Here is a 20,054-nt window from a genome sequence, read left to right as displayed (position 1 = left end):
CCAAATGACAGAGAATAAAGAAGCTGAGCAAAAGAGGGACAAACAGCTACTGGACCACGAGGGGAGAATTCGAGAGATAAGTGACACCATAAGACGAAACAACATTAGAATAATTGGGATTCCAGAAGAAGAAGAAAGTGAGAGGGGAGCAGAAGGTATACTGGAGAGAATTATTGGGGAGAATTTCCCCAATATGGCAAAGGGAACGAGCATCAAAATTCAGGAGGTTCAGAGAACGCCCCTCAAAATCAATAAGAATAGGCCCACACCCCGTCACCTAATAGTAAAATTTACAAGTCTCAATGACAAAGAGAAAATCCTGAAAGCAGCCCGGGAAAAGAAGTCTGTAACATACAATGGTAAAAATATTAGATTGGCAGCTGACTTATCCACAGAGACCTGGCAGGCCAGAAAGAGCTGGCATGATATTTTCAGAGCACTAAACGAGAAAAACATGCAGCCAAGAATACTATATCCAGCTAGGCTATCATTGAAAATAGAAGGAGAGATTAAAAGCTTCCAGGACAAACAACAACTGAAAGAATTTGCAAATACCAAACCAGCTCTACAGGAAATCTTGAAAGGGGTCCTCTAAGCAAAGAGAGAGCCTACAAGTGGTAGATCAGAAAGGAACAGAGACCATATACAGTAACAGTCACCTTACAGGCAATACAATGGCACTAAATTCATATCTCTCAATAGTTACCCTGAATGTGAATGGGCTAAATGCCCCTGTCAAAAGACACAGGGTATCAGAATGGATAAAAAAACAAAGCCCATCTATATGTTGCCTCCAAGAAACACATTTTAAGCCCGAAGACACCTCCAGATTTAAAGTGAGGGGGTGGAAAAGAATTTACCATGCTAATGGACATCAGAAGAAAGCAGGAGTGGCAATCCTTATATCAGATCAATTAGATTTTAAGCCAAAGACTATAATAAGAGATGAGGAAGGACACTATATCATACTCAAAGGGTCTGTCCAACAAGAAGATTTAACAATTTTAAATATCTATGCCCCCAATGTGGGAGCAGCCAACTATATAAACCAATTAATAACAAAATCAAAGAAACACATCAACAATAATACAATAATAGTAGGGGACTTTAACACTCCCCTCACTGAAATGGACAGGTCATCCAAGCAAAAGATCAGCAAGGAAATAAAGGCCTTAAACGACACACTGGACCAGATGGACATCACAGATATATTCAGAACATTTCATCCCAAAGCAACAGAATACACATTCTTCTCTAGTGCACATGGAACATTCTCCAGAATAGATCACATCCTCGGTCCTAAATCAGGACTCAACCGGTATCAAAAGATTGGGATCATTCCCTGCATATTTTCAGACCACAATGCTCTAAAGCTAGAACTCAACCACAAAAGGAAGTTTGGAAAGAACCCAAATACATGGAGACTAAACAGTATCCTTCTAAAGAATGAATGGGTCAACCGGGAAATTAAAGAAGAATTGAAAAAAATCATGGAAACAAATGATAATGAAAATACAACGGTTCAAAATCTGTGGGACACAACAAAGGCAGTCCTGAGAGGAAAATATATAGCGGTACAAGCCTTTCTCAAGAAACAAGAAAGGTCTCAGGTACACAACCTAACCCTACACCTAAAGGAGCTGGAGAAAGAACAAGAAAGAAACCCTAAGCCCAGCAGGAGAAGAGAAATCATAAAGATCAGAGCAGAAATCAATGAAATAGAAACCAAAAAAACAATAGAACAAATCAACGAAACTAGGAGCTGGTTCTTTGAAAGAATTAATAAAATTGATAAACCCCTGGCCCAACTTATCAAAAAGAAAAGAGAAAGGACCCAAATAAATAAAATCATGAATGAAAGAGGAGAGATCACAACTAACACCAAAGAAATACAAACTATTATAAGAACATACTATGAGCAACTCTACGGCAATAAATTTGACAATCTGGAAGAAATGGATGCATTCCTAGAAACATATAAACTACCACAAATGAGCCAGGAAGAAATAGAAAGCCTGAACAGACCCATAACCAGTAAAGAGATTGAAACAGTCATTAAAAATCTCCAAACAAACAAAAGCCCAGGGCCAGACGGCTTCCCGGGGGAATTCTACCAAACATTTAAAGAAGAACTAATTCCTATTCTCCTGAAACTGTTCCAAAAAATAGAAATGGAAGGAAAACTTCCAAACTCATTTTATGAGGCCAGCATCACCTTGATCCCAAAACCAGACAAGGATCCCACCAAAAAAGAGAGCTATAGACCGATATCCTTGATGAACACAGATGCGAAAATACTCAACAAAATACTAGCCAATAGGATTCAACAGTACATTAAAAGGATTATTCACCACGACCAAGTGGGATTTATTCCAGGGCTGCAAGGTTGGTTCAACATCCGCAAATCAGTCAATGTGATACAACACATCAATAAAAGAAAGAACAAGAACCATATGATACTCTCAATAGATGCTGAAAAAGCATTTGACAAAGTACAACATCCCTTCCTGATCAAAACTCTTCAATGTGTAGGGATAGAGGGCGCATACCTCAATATCATCAAAGCCATCTATGAAAAACCCACCGCAAATATCATTCTCAATGGAGAAAAACTGAAAGCTTTTCCGCTAAGGTCAGGAACACGGCAGGGATGTCCATTATCACCACTGCTATTCAACATCGTACTAGAGGTCCTAGCCTCAGCAATCAGACAACAAAAGGAAATTAAAGGCATCCAAATCGGCAAAGAAGAAGTCAAATTATCACTCTTCGCAGATGATATGATACTATATGTGGAAAACCCAAAAGACTCCACTCCAAAACTGCTAGAACTTATACAGGAATTCAGTAAAGTGTCAGGATATAAAATCAATGCACAGAAATCAGTTGCATTTCTCTACACCAACAGCAAGACAGAAGAAAGAGATATTAAGGAGTCAATCCCATTTACAATTGCATCCAAAACCATAAGATACCTAGGAATAAACCTAACCAAAGAGACACAGAATCTATACTCAGAAAACTATAAAGTACTCATGAAAGAAATTGAGGAAGACACAAAGAAATGGAACAATGTGCCATGCTCCTGGATTGGAAGAATAAATATTGTGAAAATGTCTATGCTACCTAAAGCAATTTACACATTTAATGCAATTCCTATCAAAGTACCATCCATCTTTTTCAAAGAAATGGAACAAATAATGCTAAAATTTATATGGAACCAGAAAAGACCTCGAATAGCCAAAGGGATATTGAAAAAGAAAGCCAACGTTGGTGGCATCACAATTCCGGACTTCAGGCTCTATTACAAAGCTGTCATCATCAAGACAGCATGGTACTGGCACAAAAACAGACACATAGATCAATGGAACAGAATAGAGAGCCCAGAAATAGACCCTCAAATCTATGGTCAACTAATCTTCGACAAAGCAGGAAAGAATGTCCAATGGAAAAAAGACAGCCTTTTCAATAAATGGTGCTGGGAAAATTGGACAGCCACATGCAGAAAAATGAAATTGGACCATTTCCTTACACCACACACAAAAATAGACTCAAAATGGATGAAGGACCTCAATGTACGAAAGGAATCCATCAAAATCCTTGAGGAGAACACGGGCAGCAACCTCTTCGACCTCTGCCGCAGCAACATCTTCCTAGGAACAACGCAAAAGGCAAGGGAAGCAAGGGAAAAAATGAACTACTGGGATTTCATCAAGATCAAAAGCTTTTGCACAGCAAAGGAAACAGTTAACAAAATCAAAAGACAACTGACAGAATGGGAGAAGATATTTGCAAACGACATATCAGATTAAGGACTAGTGTCCAGAATCTATAAAGAACTTAGCAAACTCAACACCCAAATAACAAATAATCCAATCAAGAAATGGGCAGAGGACATGAACAGACATTTCTGCAAAGAAGACATCCAGATGGCCAACAGACACATGAAAAAGTGCTCCATATCACTCGGCATCAGGGAAATACAAATCAAAACCACAATGAGATATCACCTCACACCAGTCAGAATGGCTAAAATCAACAAGTCAGGAAATGACAGATGCTGGCGAGGATGCGGAGAAAGGGGAACCCTCCTACACTGTTGGTGGGAATGCAAGCTGGTGCAGCCACTCTGGAAAACAGCATGGAGGTTCCTCAAAATGTTGAAAATAGAACTGCCCTATGACCCAGCAATTGCACTATTGGGTATTTACCCTAAAGATACAAATGTAGTGATCCAAAGGAGCACATGCACCCGAATGTTTATAGCAGCAATGTCCACAATAGCCAAACTATGGAAAGAACCTAGATGTCCATCAACAGATGAATGGATCAAGAAGATGTGGTATATATACACAATGGAATACTATGCAGCCATCAAAAGAAATGAAATCTTGCCATTTGCAACAACATGGATGGAACTAGAGCGTATCATGCTTAGCGAAATAAGTCAAGCAGAGAAAGACAACTATCATATGATCTCCCTGATATGAGGAAGTGGTGATGCAACATGGAGGCTTAAGTGGGTAGAAGAAGAATAAATGAAACAAGATGGGATTGGGAGGGAGACAAACCATAAGTGACTCTTAATCTCACAAAACAAACTGAGGGTTGCCGAGGGGAGGGGGTTTGGGAGAAGGGGTTGGGATTATGGACATTGGGGAGGGTATGTGCTTTGGTGAGTGCTGTGAAGTGTGTAAACCTGGTGATTCACAGACCTGTACCCCTGGGGATAAAAATATATGTTTATAAAAAATAAAAAAAGTATAAAAAAAAAAAAAAGAGTGGGGCTTCTGGATTCTTGTCTGAGCTGTCCATACCAGAAAAAAAGATGAGCTGTGGCCTTTAAGGTATTGAAAAGTTTTCTCACAATCTAAGTAACTTTGACACTATGCTCCACAGCTTGACAATTAAATTTCTTTTCTCTCTAAATTTCAACCAGTGGATATGCTACATTGAAACTGTTCTGATGTAAAGACATCTCTTTTCTCTCATCAGAGCCTAAAAAGCTGTCAGTGCCAGTTTCCTTATTAGTAACCAATCTGCTTGCTCAGACGGTGCCTCGCAGTTTATACCAAGAGAAAATGCTGTTCTCCAAGAACAGAGGAGCAAACACAGCTGAGGAATCGAGTAGAGCTGGGGTGGTTTGCAGAAGGCCATGGGAGCTGAAATTAAATGTGCTGCTCACCTCACCAAGACAGGGAAAGCAGAGTGATGTATACATGGTGCCTGGGAAAACACTCTCTATGACTGCATTCAAGGAACTGCTCAGCTCATGCCTTGGCCCACGATTGCCTTTTCCTTCATTAGGCACTCTTTTGAACTAGCATGAGTGACACAGTTTTCTCCAAGGGAGCTTCTTCCAGCTTGACAAAATAACCATTGAACCCCATTCCTTTCCTGCCAATGCACAGGAAACATGCTGTGTACCATCTGCAACCCAACCTGTAACTGGTTTATTGCAGAGCAAGGCAGTCTGGAAACTTGGTCTGCACCCCCCACCCCCAAAAAACCTCTAAGACCTTTGAGCAAATGGGTCTCAAGGAAATATGCTGAAAAAGGAAATCTGCTGAGGGTGGTTTGTCACAAAACAACAAGACCCCAAAGATAGGTGGCCGTTAGGCCCAGTGGAGGAAAATGAAACAAGGAGGACACTCAAAGGAGAAAGAATTTTTATAGACTTCCATGTGAATATCATGGGGAGTGGAAGTTAGGACATGGGTAATGGAAGTGAGGGAGGAAGGGTGGAGAGAAAACTGGCATCCCAGGAACGGAGTGCTCTGGATTTGAAGGCAATGGAAGTAAACTGGGAATCCAGCAAAGCTCATATTTTCTGTGGACATTTTTGTCATCTCCTTACTCCCTCTCTTCCCCAGCTGATGGAGCCAATGGTTCTGTCCTGCCTGCAGTCTTAGATACTTTCAAAGGGACAAGTGAGCAATGTTTTGCTTCTAAGAGCCCCTATATTCCTGGATTCTCAGAGCAGAAATCTCTTTGGAAATTTAGGTGACAGTATTCATTTTACCATCATTAAAATGACAATATCTGGCTGAACTAAAACACATCACCAGAAAAGCCAAGAAAATCAATCATTTGGATATGAGCACTGAAATTCTCCACATGGGTTCTTCTGTGTTCTCCAATAATACTCACTCTTCTGTCACAGCCTGGTGGTTAGCTGAGTGGAAGTACTTTATTTTTTATTTCGTTTTTACTGCGGCCAAATACACATCCAGAAGAGTGTACATATTTGAAGTGCATAGCTTTACAAACTGAACACAGCCATGCAACCAGCATCCAGATCAAAAAAACCAAAAATCACCAGAAACTTCTTTCCCTCATCCCTTCCAGCCATTCTTCCCCTTAAGAGCAACTATTATCTGGCCTTACGACAGGATAGATTGGTTTCACTGGCTTTGTACTTTATAAAACTGAAACCATAAGGTATGTTCTTTTTTCTGGTTGTATTATTTCCCTCACCAGTGTTGGTGAGATTCATCTATACTGTTGGTGTAGGTACAGACTATTCTCATCACCATGCAGTACAGTATCCCACTATAAATACACCACATGTACCATTCTGCTGGGATGGGTCCTATGGTAGCTTCCAATTGGGGCCTATTTTAAATAGTGCTGCTATGAACATCTTGATACATGTTTTTGGTAAACATACATAGTCAGTCATATTTTCTTATAATATCTGGCCCTACAGTAGATAGTCATATATTTAGCTGCTTTTCCAGACTCCATTTTAAAAAGCTCAGTAAGAAAGTATATACTGGGTGTATTTAGAAATCTATTAGGAAAAAAAAGGGTGGCTGGACTTTCGCATTGTCTCTCCACAATATTTTGACAGTTGTTCTCTAAAATCAAGCAGCAAAAACTAAGCGTAAGCTGCAGTCTTAAATCTTATTACTGTGGGATCACAGCATTCTCACTTGACAGACTCCTCCCACCTCCTGGCAACGGCTGGTAATCACCCCAGTTACGTCGTCTATTTTCAGCTCATATAAAATTCTTCCTTCTTTTATTTTTTTCAAAAATACTTTTTCCCAGTCTAATTTTTCTTCCTTAAAATTCTTTGATTTTTAAATTAAAATATAAAGATAGACTAGTTCAGCCTAGTATCCTATCTTCAAAATGACACTGAAAAATGTTTTATGGGAATGTGGGAGAGAATAACCTTTCTATTTCCTCAGAGGAGATCCTTTGTTCTGTATTTTAATATGGAAAGTTAATGAGCAAATTCAGAAAAATTATTCCCAGGCTGTGTGCGTGGTGGGGGCAGAAGGTGAGTGATTAAAACATGGTCTCCAAATTCTTTGACATCCCTCCCCTCAAGAGGCAGAATCTGAGTAGACTGTGACTGGTTTGATCAACTGTTGCCATGTGACTTCCTGGCTGGGTCATAAACAGCCATGCAGCTCCTGTTCGGTTCTCTCGGAATGTTCACTTTCAGGATGCTCCCTCTCTAGCCACCAAGAATCTAGCCACCAAGCTATGAGGTATACAAGCCACCCGGAGAGGCCACGTGTAGGTACTTCGGCCATTAATGTTAGTTCAAGAGCTTTTGAGTTCATCCCAGCTGTTACAGAGTTGAATTGTGTCCCCCCAAAAAGATATGCAGAAGTCTAACCCTCAGTACCTCAGAATGTGACCTTATTTGGAAACAGAGTCATTGCAAATGTAATTAGTTAAGACGAGGCCATTTGGAGTAGTGTGGGCCTTTAACATGTTCTTATCAGAGAGAGGAGAACACCATGCGAAGACGCAGACACACAGGAAAGATGGCTAGGTGCAGATGGCATTAGAGAGTGAAATCGTGCTGCCATGAGCCAAAGAGCACCTGGGGAGATTAGAAGCTGGAAGTTACAAGGAAGGATCCCGCTCCCTGCTCCCCAGAGCTTTTGTAGGGAACATGGCCCTGTCAACACCTTGATTTATACTGCTAGCCCAGAACTATCAGGCAATACACCTTTGTGGTTTTTGTTGTTTTTCTTTTTATTTTTTTTTAACACCTTTGTGGTTTTAAGCAACAAAAATTTGTAGTATTTTCTTGTGGCAGCCTAGGAAACACACCAGCCCAGATGCCAAACATGCAAGTAACAAAGCCCTCAGTGATGTCAGCCCCTAGCCAATCTTCTCAGGTGGGAATCCAGGCACTGTAGAACAAACAAGCCATCCCTACTGTACCATTTCTGAATTCCTGCCCCACAGAACGTATTACGGTGGGGTTATCTTATGCCTCTAAGTTTGCAGTATTTTGTCATGTACTACTAGTAAGTGGAGCAGGAGCCATTAGAGTTTCAGGCATGGGAGCCTGAGGCCAGGCCCCTCAATCTACCCTACACAAAAGACAGACCTGTCATCTCTGCTCTGAAAATGTGCTCAGCATCAGAGTGTCCAACGACACAAAAGAGTAACTCAATCCTTGGGTATTCTGCAGGAAGCACGGGCTTTGAACCTGGAACAACATGTACTATAAGCCAAGCCCATGCTAAAGGATTTCACATGGGTTATCTCATTGAATCCTTCCAACAGCCTAAGGAAGGGGGTCCTATTTTAGGGCCACTTTTATAAATAAGGACACTGAGGCACTAAGAAGTTAATAAACCTGGCCTCAGTCACACAGTTCATAGTTGGTAAAGCATAGTCTTCACACTTAAGGAAATGGTACCAAGAACCAAGAAGTTTACTACAGTCATTGGAAAGAGAAGATATGATGCAGCTGGTTTCCAGTGCAAGACAGTGACCCAAATGTTTATTTGCTTGCTTAATGGACATTTCCTGAGTTCTATTCTATGTTATTTACTGTGTCACTTTGGGAAGGCACAGTCTTATCACCTTAAAGATTTAGACACATAAACAAGCATCTTTTTAGTCCAAAACAAGCATCTTTTTAGTCCATCTTTTTAGGCCCAAAGTTGAACTATTCAAAAGAAACTATCTTAATTAGGAAAATGAGAGAAAATAAAGTAAACCAGTGTAAGGAAACAATGGGGTTTCCTTGCTGGTAGAACCAGAGAGAAAGCTGAAGTCAATGATAACTAAAATTCTAAACTATAAAGCAAGTTTGGGGTTAATCAAGAAGTGGAATGTGAAATTCAGCTGTGATTGGGTCCTATGAATCTAAGCAAAGCCCCACATACTCTCAGTGGCCCAAGGCATCTGATTAGATCAGGTCTACCTTGGTGGGACAAAAATACTCATGACCACATCTAGATGAGTTCACTATTAGACTTAATTTTCTCTTGAATCAAAATGTACTCTTCCAGGCCCCAAAGGAAAGGAAAAAGGAGGAGAAGGCATGGAGAATAGTCTGGTGGATGAAGGCATTTTCCTGCTCTACCGATGCTCAGGACAGCCTGGCCGCCACAATGGTCTCTCAGAGTGGTGACCTGGGCAGATAGGCAGAGAAACAAATTCCAGACTCAAGGAGTTTGCCTGTGATGGATGGCCCCTGACTGTCGTCCAACCACTTGAAGGGTGAGGGTGTTGTACTGTTTTGCAAAACTGGCAGAAATAGGTCAATGAAGCTCCTGGAACCTTAGCTCACTCTCTTGGCTTTTTGTCCCCTCAGCCCTGTCACGACTGCTTTAACCTTTTCTTCAAGTGGAATGTTCCTTCAAGAACATAAAACAGTTTCCAAAAATGTCTCACAGGAAACAGAAAAGGTGAAGGTTACATGGAGCTGGCTCACCCATTTGGTAAACTAAGATGAGTACTTTGATTTTTATTCCTGATATACTTTATTGCTGCTTTAAAAGGAGAGAGCGAAAGGCATCTGGGGATGCTCCGTCAGGGAAGGAGTTCAATCCAGGACTTCTGCAGACCCTCTAGAATATCTGGCACCCACTGGTCATCTGTGAGGAAGGGGAGAGACTGAAACCCCTAAAAGCCAAACAGTATTCCTTATTTCTGCTCATTACACAGCAACTCTTTACCTACTGGCTTCAGAGCAAGGGAGATGTATTTGTAATAGAAAATAGTGTCTGTTATAGAGAACGTTTTGTTAACTCAATTATCTTTATTATGTCCAATGGACATGGAGCCAGGATCACAACCAAAGCATACTTGGAAATGGTTTCAAAATTCTCCCAGTACCAATTGAGATATGCTTTTAACCTCCTAATATTTGCCCTTTCTCCATAGGAGTGCATCAAATGACATGGAGATGAATGGTCAATAGAAGATCCACTGAGAGGAAGACCTCTTTGAGTCTCTTATCACATGAAACAGTGCCTGAAGACATGATGAATGACAGACATTTCTGTCATCACATTAACTTTAGTGTGAGAGACAGTATACTTAGAGTCTTCTGGGTTAAACCTTATGGGTTTGAATCCCAGGCTCTCTGTAGTTTACTAATTGTGCAATTTCAAACAATCTCTCTGGGCCCCTTTCCCTTATCTAAAATGGGACAATAGCAGCATCTACTTTCTCAGATAGTTGTAAAGCCCTATAATAATTGTGCCATAATGTATTTTTTATTATTTGTTATTAGTGTAAGAAAGGGAGCAAAAGAGTAGACTAAAATGAAACAACTGAGACCCTAAAAGTTAGAAATCTAGTCCCAGATTCTGTGTCCTCCTTCTGAAACCACTTTAAAATTTTATTCATTTATTTTGACAGAGAGAGATCACAACTAAGCAGAGAGGCAGGCAGAGGGGTGGGGGAAGCAGGCTCCCCGCTGAGCAGAGAGCCCGATTCGGGGCCGATCCCCGTCCCGATCAAGGACCTTGAGACCATGACTTGAGCTGAAGGCAGAGGCTTTAACCCACTAAGCCACCCAAGCACCCCCTGAAACCACTTTAACCGTCAGGATCCATGGTGGTTCTCCCATCCATGTGGAAAGCACATTCAGCAAAAACAAAGAGCCCTTAATTGTTCTCAAGTCACCAGAAACACATAGGAAGTCACATAAAACCAAAGTGAGATCTCCTGCTTTTATTACTGTAAAAGCTCTACTATACCTTATTGACAAGCTTCCCTGTGATGTATAATTAATTTGTAGGGCCATATAATCAAGGATTATCTGAAAACCAGTCAAGAGTGGCTAAGGTAGATTGGATTTGCCTACCTGTCAAATTGCTTTAACACACAAAAGTAGAGTGAGTAGAAAATGGATAATATGAGGTAAACCAAAAGGGTTACCTTCTTTCCAATCCTATGCCAAGATTGGTCCTTGTTCCATAATAAGTGGTCTTCTCTGACAACATGCCTTAGATCTCTTCCTTTAAGAGTCACTGTCCCTTAAACTCAATATCCCCCCCTCTTAGTACAATGCTTGGCACATAGTACTCTTGGTTTTTCAAAAAAGAATGACTGGATGGATGGATGGATGGATGGAGAGATAGATGAACATCTCTTCAGATAACTAATCCATTTGAAAGACAAGTATCTAGCTTTTCACAAATCCCCAAGATTTTAATTATGGAAATTTCTGGATTTCACCCAAATCAGTTTTCTGTACAGACACAGGCTTTTTGTGCATATCATTATACCACAAATTGTCTTTTCAATTTCCACTAAAATTTTATCTCTCACTTGATGAGCAATTTTTGTACTAGCTGAGAAACCAGCTGAAATAGTTTCACAAAGTACTTTTTTCTCCTTTCTGTGGAGAATATATGGTGAATTGCTTATATTCATAGAACAGGGTCACTGTTGATTTTCACATCCCGCTGTGTGATTTACCCGAAACTTCTGTTTTCTTAAACTATAACTGTCTTCGACCTCAACTTTCTCTTAACTTCTATCAGCAACACTGGGTTACCTTCCTTCCCAATTTTTTTTTTTTTTTTTAGATTTATTTATTTATTCCCAATCTTTTTTTTTTTTTTAGCTTTTATTTATTTATTTGACAGACAGATTTTATTTATTTATTTATTCCCAATCTTTTTTTTTTTTAGATTTTATTTATTTATTTATTTGGCAGCCAGATTTTATTTATTTATTTATTTGACAGACAGAGAGAGAGGAGGAAGCAGGCTCCCTGCTGAGCAGAGAGTCCAATGTGGGGCTTGATCCCAGAACCCTGAGATCATGACCTGAGCCGAAGGCAGAGGCTTTAACCCACTGAGCCACCCAGGTGTCCCCCAATCTTTTTCTAAAAACTACAAAAAAGTTCTAATTCTTATATGAACACCACAAAAGATGTGGAGGTCTGGACAGTCAGCAAGGTGAACTCACTGCCTAAGGCTATTGATCTTACATACTAGTCAAGAAATATGGCACAAAGAATTTGCTCCCAACTTTGACTCCCTATGACACAGTTTATCTCAACTTTCAGTCCACCTCCACTCACACTATATTACTTCTCCTATTAAAAAAAAAAAAAAAGCCCCCTCAGTAATAACCAAATCTCCTATGTACAACCACCTGAAGAGTGTAATATCAATATCATCAATATTTCAAAATATTTTCTATAACGTAAGACAGTGAGCAAATTTGGGGTTTTTGTTCTTTAGCCTCTGTTCAATGAGTTGCAGGAGGCCTTCACGTTTTTCAATTAATAGAATTCCTATTGCAGATAACATTATTCACTTTAAGACTTAGAATGAAGGAGTATTTTTGATAAGGAGTGATGTCAAGTCATGTATGCTATGAGGTAATAAGTGCAACTCACATATACATATCCTTGCTTTGTGGGCTGGTCTTTCAGTTTCTAGTCTTAAGAATTCAAGCCAGCCTCTGTATTCTGGGCTTTGAGGCTTGAGCAGATAAGGAGTACTACTTGCTTTTCTGTAATTACTTTGTTTGGGTTACACCCTATTAAATATTCCAGGAGTTGTTATCTATTCATTTTAGATCTATATGAATATTAAGATATGTTGGGTATATCTAAAGATATTTCCTTTGCTGCCAGGAAATAGAACGAACTTAAACTTCAACTTGGCTATTCAAACTGCAAATGCTTCCACTAGGAAATCTCCTCTAAGATTGTCTTTGCACAAAGGAAGATGTTCCTGGGCTGAATGTTTTTTTTTTTTCCTGTTGGCCCTTGCTATACTTTCATCTTGGTCTCAGCCCAGCCTACACCTCATTAAAATCATTTCTTTGTGGACTAACGAATAAAAAGGAAACCAATGACATGTAAAAAAATCTCTGTCCTAACCACCCCAGATTCATAAAGGATAAAATCTCTTTATTGATAACAATACCTGACACTGGAACAGTGCTTCACCTTTTCAAAGCCATCGGTTCCATGGGAATTCTCTCTTTAGAGCTCTCTGAGGTTGGCAATTATCACAGCGAAGTGCGTGTAATTATCTGTTCAAGCCTCCTGACTGGTGGGAGACAACCCTGGGATCTCCATTCAGGGCATTAGATGTAACTAGGTTTCTAATTACACATAATGCAACTTTGATCTAGATCCCACTTAGAGACACAATACCCACTATAGCAGCTAATGGCTTTGACCCAATGGTGGCTAGATGGCAATGCTACTAATCCACACATACCCACCTCTTCATGGTGGTGACGTTGCCCAAGTCAGCTGGGCAGCAATGTGAGTGAGTCAATTATTAAGAGGCTGGTATAAGTCCACTCTTTATGAAACAGATAACATCACATAATAGTTGAGGGCTTAAGGCATGCTTTGAGTTTAGTTTACAGCAGTTTTCCCAAGTAGTATGAAAATCAGAATACCCTGAGATGCCCTCTTCTAGATCAGATCAGATTTTCCAAGGGATTCATATGCTCAGGAAGGTATGGGAAGTACCAGTTTCATAAAAATCTTTATCTAAAGAATGACTACAAAAGCAATTCAATTTTATTTCTACTATTTATGAAGTGAATACCGAGTCCTTCCTGCCAGATTCTCTGGCAAACACTAAGAGAAATAAAATAAATAAATAATAAAATAATTTCCTTCCTCTGTATCATGAGTTTTGCATATTCATCTCTAAATCCTCATGACAAATGTAAGTTGTAGATTCCATTCTACAGATCAGGAAGCCAGGGTTCAGAATGGTTAAGTCACCATAGCTAATAAATAACTGAGTCCCAGTCATTCTGGCTCCTTGTCACTACCTCCAGTCCTATGTTTCTCCACAAGAGAGAGAAGATACGTGCCTGGAGCAAAATACAAGCAAAATGTTGTCTATGCCCAATGAGAGTAGAGATGGCATTAAGCAAATAAATTACAAGTGTGATCTGGACCAAGCCAGGAGGACTTCAAGAAGAAACAGGAGGACAGGCAAGATTAGGCAGGTGAGCAGAAGGGAGCATATTATGAGGAGGAGGAAGGGCAACATTACAAATGCCATAGAAAACTTTATTTCATGTTCTCAAACAAATTCTGAGGTTTACAGGTTTGTGCAAAGCTCATTTGAAATGGGCTAAATTATTGATGATAATGTTTAGGACTTTTCAGAAACTTCCACTGCTGGGGCACCTGGGTGGCTCAGTCAGTTAAGCATCTGCTTTTAGGTTCCCTGCTCAGCAGTAAGTCTGTTTCTCTCTCTCCCTCTGCCCCTCTTCCCATTTTCACTCTCTCAAATAAATAAAATCTAAAAGGAAGGAAGGAAGGGAGGGAGGGGGAAAGTTCCACTGCCACCAGTCACATTGTTCTGCTCCATGAAATTCATCAGAGCATGATGTTGCCAAGGCCTCAGACCCCTTGGGAATGTAGGTTGCATGAAAATGCTAGGCAAGCCACCAAGCCCTGCTGAGGTTATGCCTGAATGTATAGTGGAGGAGGGAGTGGAGGAGAACCAGACACATGAGCCCAAGGCCAACTGCAGCAGTGGGTACTGTGAGACACATAACATCTTTTGTCCTAATTTCTCCTCAGGAAGAGAGGCCTGTGGGCTGCATGGAGGAGCTGTTTCTCCTTTCCTGTATAGAGGAGTAGATCAGTCTGTGGAGTAGGGTGACTGTGGTAGCCATGAAAATGCATAACTCAAATCCCCTCCTGTGGAAGCACGATGATCTGACAGCACCAGCTGCTTCCTCTCTCAACTCCCCCTCACATTCACAATGGGGCCACGTTCCTCAGGCTGCTCCCAGCCAATGGCTGAGCATGATGCCAGCATTAGCACAAGTCCTTTTCTGAGAGATGCAGGAATCCTCCAAGGGATGACTTTGAATTTGACTCAGGCCTTCCCATCAGAGCTGTGGTCCAAAGATCCATTCTATAGGATAGCTGATTAAGGCAAGAAAAAGGATGCAGGGAAATCGTTTTGGGTTAACAGAGGTTTGGGCTACCTACTCATGGAGCTCACTTGTGCCCTCCAGTGTTGTTGCTCTTGACTCCAGATGCATGATTTCCATTCTTCTCTCAAAGAATGCCAGTGGGCCCAAATGACTTTATGATGTGGGAGTACACTGGCTCCAGCTCCTAATGAGCAGTTCCTAATGCATATTCATTTGGTGCCACAGGGTCAAGCATTCCATATTTACTAGGGCCTAATAACAAACCAGGAACTGCTTCTCAGAAGGTAATAAGTTAACAATACTATATCACACACTTAAAAATTTAAGAGGGTATATCTCATGGTAACTGTTCTTACCACCATTAAAGGGTGGGGGGGGAATAAAGCAAGAGGCAACTTTTAAGAATGATAGATATTGGGACACCTGGGTGGCTCAGTTCGTTAAGCATCTGCCTTTGGCTCAAGTCATGATCCCAGGTGCTGGGATCAAGTCCCGAACTGGGCTCCAAGTTCAGAGGGGAGCCTGCTTCTCCCTCTACTTGCTGCTCCTCTTGCTTTTGAGCTCATGAGCTCTCTCTCTTTCCTTTTTTTTTTAAGATTTTATTTATTTATTTGACAGAGAGAGATCACAAGTAGGCCGAGAGGCAGGCAGAGAGAGAGAGAGGAGGAAGCAGACTCCCTGCTGAGCAGAGAGCCCAATGTGGGACTCGATCCCAGGACCCTGAGATCATGACCTGAGCCAAAGACAGCGGCTTAACCCACTGAGCCACCCAGGCGCCCTCTCTCTCTCTTTCTTTTATGTCCTCACCTGGCCTTCTGGTGCATAGCCTTCCTGAGTATGGGTATGACTCTTCTTCTTATAAGGGCATTAATCCCACCATAAGGAACACACCTTCATGACCTCATCAAACCTTGATTACTTCCCAAAGCCCTCTTCAAATATCATATTGGGGGGTGCCTGGGTGGCTCAGTGGGTTAAGCCTCCACCTTCGGCGTGGGTCATGATCCCAGGGTCCTGGGATCGAGTTCCAGATCGGGCTCTCTGCTCAGCAGGGAGCCTGCTTTCCCACTCTCTTTCTCTCTCTCTCTGCCTACCTGTGATCTCTCTCTCTTTAAAATAAATAAATAAAATCTTTTTTTTTAAAAAAAAACAAATATATTTGGGGGTTTGGCGTTTCCACATATGAATTTAGTGGGGGGTGGGGCACAAACATTCAGCCTATAGTACCTGGGTCCTTGCCAGGTGTTAAATCCCACATCCCAAGAAAATGTCCCCAAGAAAATGAATTCCTGTTCTTCTAGCCAGACACTCCAGCCCCCTTAATCAAGCACCTCCAAAATCTACTTCCAGGGGCATTTCCTTGATGGCAGGTATTTCCTTCATTCTTGAAGCTCCTTTTGTGCCCAATCTCTTTCCTCCTTCATCAGGCACAGCATGTTTTCAGTCAAGTTATGCCAGGATTTAACCTGCTATCCACCTGGCAGCCAGGAGAGGAAGTGGGAACAGCTCCTTTTGTCTTGGGGAGGTGAGGTCTCCACAGCATCTCCCAGTGCAGAGGAAGTGCTACCATATACAGGGGCAACTCTGAAGGTTTAGAAAGCCTGCAGAAACATCCATCCAGATCCCTGCTGTGTTCCAGGGTCCCAGGTTTTCTCAATCAAGGCCCTGATCTTAGCATGACAGACCTGCTGAACATCTGACTGTCTCTGAGCTCTGCAATACTGTCTAGAGATGCTGCTCAGTTGGGTCTCTTTGTGAGCTATCAAAGCCAGCCTCTGGCTTCCACAGTTAGCCTTTAACTGCTCATCAAAGGCCCTCAGTTTCTCACAGACAGGCTCCTATCACATTCTCTGCAGGGCATCAGCACAACGAAGTAGTAACCAGCTTTTGCAACCTCTTCCTCTCCCCGCCCATAATTTTCAGTTCTTCTTACTAGGGTATTTTCTCTGGTCACCACTGGTTAAAGGTTGAGCATCTAGGCCTCCACCCTGTGCCGGGGATTACCATATCACTCAGGATGGTGGTACCCTCTTTGCCTTCTGAGCTGTTAGGAAGCCTGTTTCACAAACTCGTCTTATCTGCTTTCTCAGACCGCTTCTGGCACCACTTGGTTAGTTTGAATCCTTCAAGGGTTAGATGTACAAGAGATTTGTTGAGGGACATGACCATGAAGGATAAAGGGGAGGAAGCAGGAAAAGACAGGGAAGACCCTCAGACCACAGTGCAGGTCTGACACCTGTGAAGGAAAGAGAACGAGAGGGGACTGGGTAAGGGGACTGGGTGTGGAAGAGCCAGGGACTGTAGCACAGTCCTTAGAAGCATTCAGTTGGACTGAAGGGGAGTCTTCCAGTCACAGTCACCAGAGACCCACATCTCTCAGGAACGGACCTGTATTTCTACCCTTGCTATGGTCAGTCATTCATTGCAAGTGGCCCACAGGAAACACGACCTTGTACGAACATGGTAGAGGCTCCAGTGAGCTAGCAGCTGGGTCTGACAGTTAACAATGCTCCCTAGAGCAGGAGATCTGAGTAGTGCATTTTCATGAGCACCAAATAACACACTAATGACCAAACTAAGTCTGGCCAAGATGTTAATGACTGATAATGGCTTGAGGCATTAGTCACTTTAAATAACATTCACATTTTGATAGCTCTATACAAAGAAACGACAATAATAGAGTCATTTTAAGATGTGTAACAGGACCCATGGAAAAAAATAACTTGGTGTAATTGGGTCTTCCTTTACTCTCCTCAAATCATACCATATAGGAAGCCATTCCACATGGTACATATGCCCTTGATATTCTCATAAAATGGAAACAGTGCCATTTTAGAATTCAAGAGATTAAGTTTCGGAGGAGGGAAAGGAATGCTCAAAATAAAGACCATTTCTGTCTCCCTATCTTAGGCTGAGAGGTGAGTAGTATTACAATTGAATGAAGCAATTTTCCACCTGCATTTTTAATAGCCAGTGAAAGAGAGTGCTAATGCCACCCTGCGCCGCCTCTTAAAACTAGAAGGGACGCTATAAATCATGTCCGTGTACATCAGTCTCCTGCCTGGCAGCAAACCTGTGTGCAAGGTTCTCATCCCAAATTTCCAGAGGTTAATCGTCCTTGGCTTGTGCACCTCCAGTGACAGGGAACTCACTGCTTCCTGAGGTAGTCATTTTGTGGCAAGACAGCTCTAGTTCTACAATGTTTTAAAAGTGATTGAGTCAGCACTCTTTGCCACACTTGGCCATGTTTTCCACAAATTACTTCACTGACTCCTTACAATGACCAGACAGGAAGATTTTTCCCCGTTTTAAAAATGGGGAGCCTGAGAACGAGTGGCCCTTGGTATACCCAATGCACATAGCTGAAATTCAACTCCAAGTCTAGTTCTATTCCTCAGTCTCCTCACAAATGCCTTAGATTATGTTGGAGTCAGTCTCTAATTTCCACTTTTACTAGTTCCAGTTCAAATAGAACAAACCTAATATTATTTAACACATGACGTCCCTTCAAATATTTGGGTGGGACCTTCCATTATTCTATAACATTTTAATATCCAGGTTAAACACCCAATTTCTTGAACTATTCTTTGAATACATCAGTCCCAGATGTCCCCAAACATGCTCTCCAGACACACTTTAAGTCTCTAATATCCTTTCTAACACGGCATACCCTACACTGAGCATATCCTCCAGGCATCTTATAACTTGTGCAGTGTGGAAGGAAACCATCACCTCCCATTCCCCACACACCATACTTCTGTTAATGCAACGGCATTATGCTACTGACTCAATAAACTTATAAATAACTTAAGCCTCTAGGTCTGCTTCACATTATTGAATTGTATTCACATATTCTATATTAGTAAAAGTTTGGGGTTTAAAAAAAATCATATTCATTCTGTTTAACTTAGAGCATATTAAAAATCAGTCTATTGCTCCAGCCTGTTAAAATTCTTAACCCCCATGGTAGCATTTGAAATCATGTGATCATCTATAAATTAGTGTTTTTGAAAGAGCATCTGAGGATTAACAAACACTGTAGAGACCAGCTTATCCCATTATCACCTATTACAGGATCTAGTAAGACCTCATTCCCTCCTTCACTTCTAGTATCCTCTCTATCATAATGTTCCCGTTCCCTTCCTACTCATAGCAGAGCCCCTTGACGGAAGTGTCAGCTTCACCTGGGAGCTTGTTAGAAAATGCAGACTCCCAGGCCCCATCCCTCTTAGGGAACAGAATCTGCACTTGAACAAAATTGCAAGGGATTCTGTGTACACACTGAATTTTAGCTGCTCCAGTCTATGTACCTTGAGCAGGGGATTTTAGCCCCTCTGCCTCAGTGTCCTCACCTATCAGAGGGAGAAGGATGAGAGTTGAAAAGCCCTACAGCCCCTAAGACCTCTAATTCTCTGCTTTTTCTTACTTCCTCAGTTGCCTTGAATTGTCTCCAGAACTGTCCTGCAGTTCCACCATAAAGGCAGGGGAAAATTGATGACTGATACAAAGATATACCTCATCCCTTTCAATATTAATAGCCATAAATGAGAATCTTTAACTCAGGAGTGGCAAGGCCCTGCATATGCAGCCTAGAGTCATTCAATCTCCGTCCTAATTGAATTCCAGGTTTTTAGCTGAGTTCCAGAAATATGACACTAGCTCAGAGACCCATGCCACGAAAGGGCTCTGAGATATGTCCTGTCCACCTGGGGAGATGGGGATTTAAAAAGGCACCTCTCCATATGAGGTAAAAACACAGGCTCCTTTGGAGTTCAAATCCTAACCAGTGTGCTCATCTGTAAATTAGGAGTAGTAAGAGCACCCATGCTGTGGGTCACTGGGATTATTACATGAGATTATTTCTGTGACATGCTTTGCCCAGAAGGGTTCAATAAATA

Source organism: Mustela lutreola, chromosome 3 (genome assembly GCF_030435805.1).
Source record: "Mustela lutreola isolate mMusLut2 chromosome 3, mMusLut2.pri, whole genome shotgun sequence".
NCBI classification, from domain to species: domain Eukaryota; kingdom Metazoa; phylum Chordata; class Mammalia; order Carnivora; family Mustelidae; genus Mustela; species Mustela lutreola.
Note: the sequence above shows the minus strand (reverse complement) of the source record.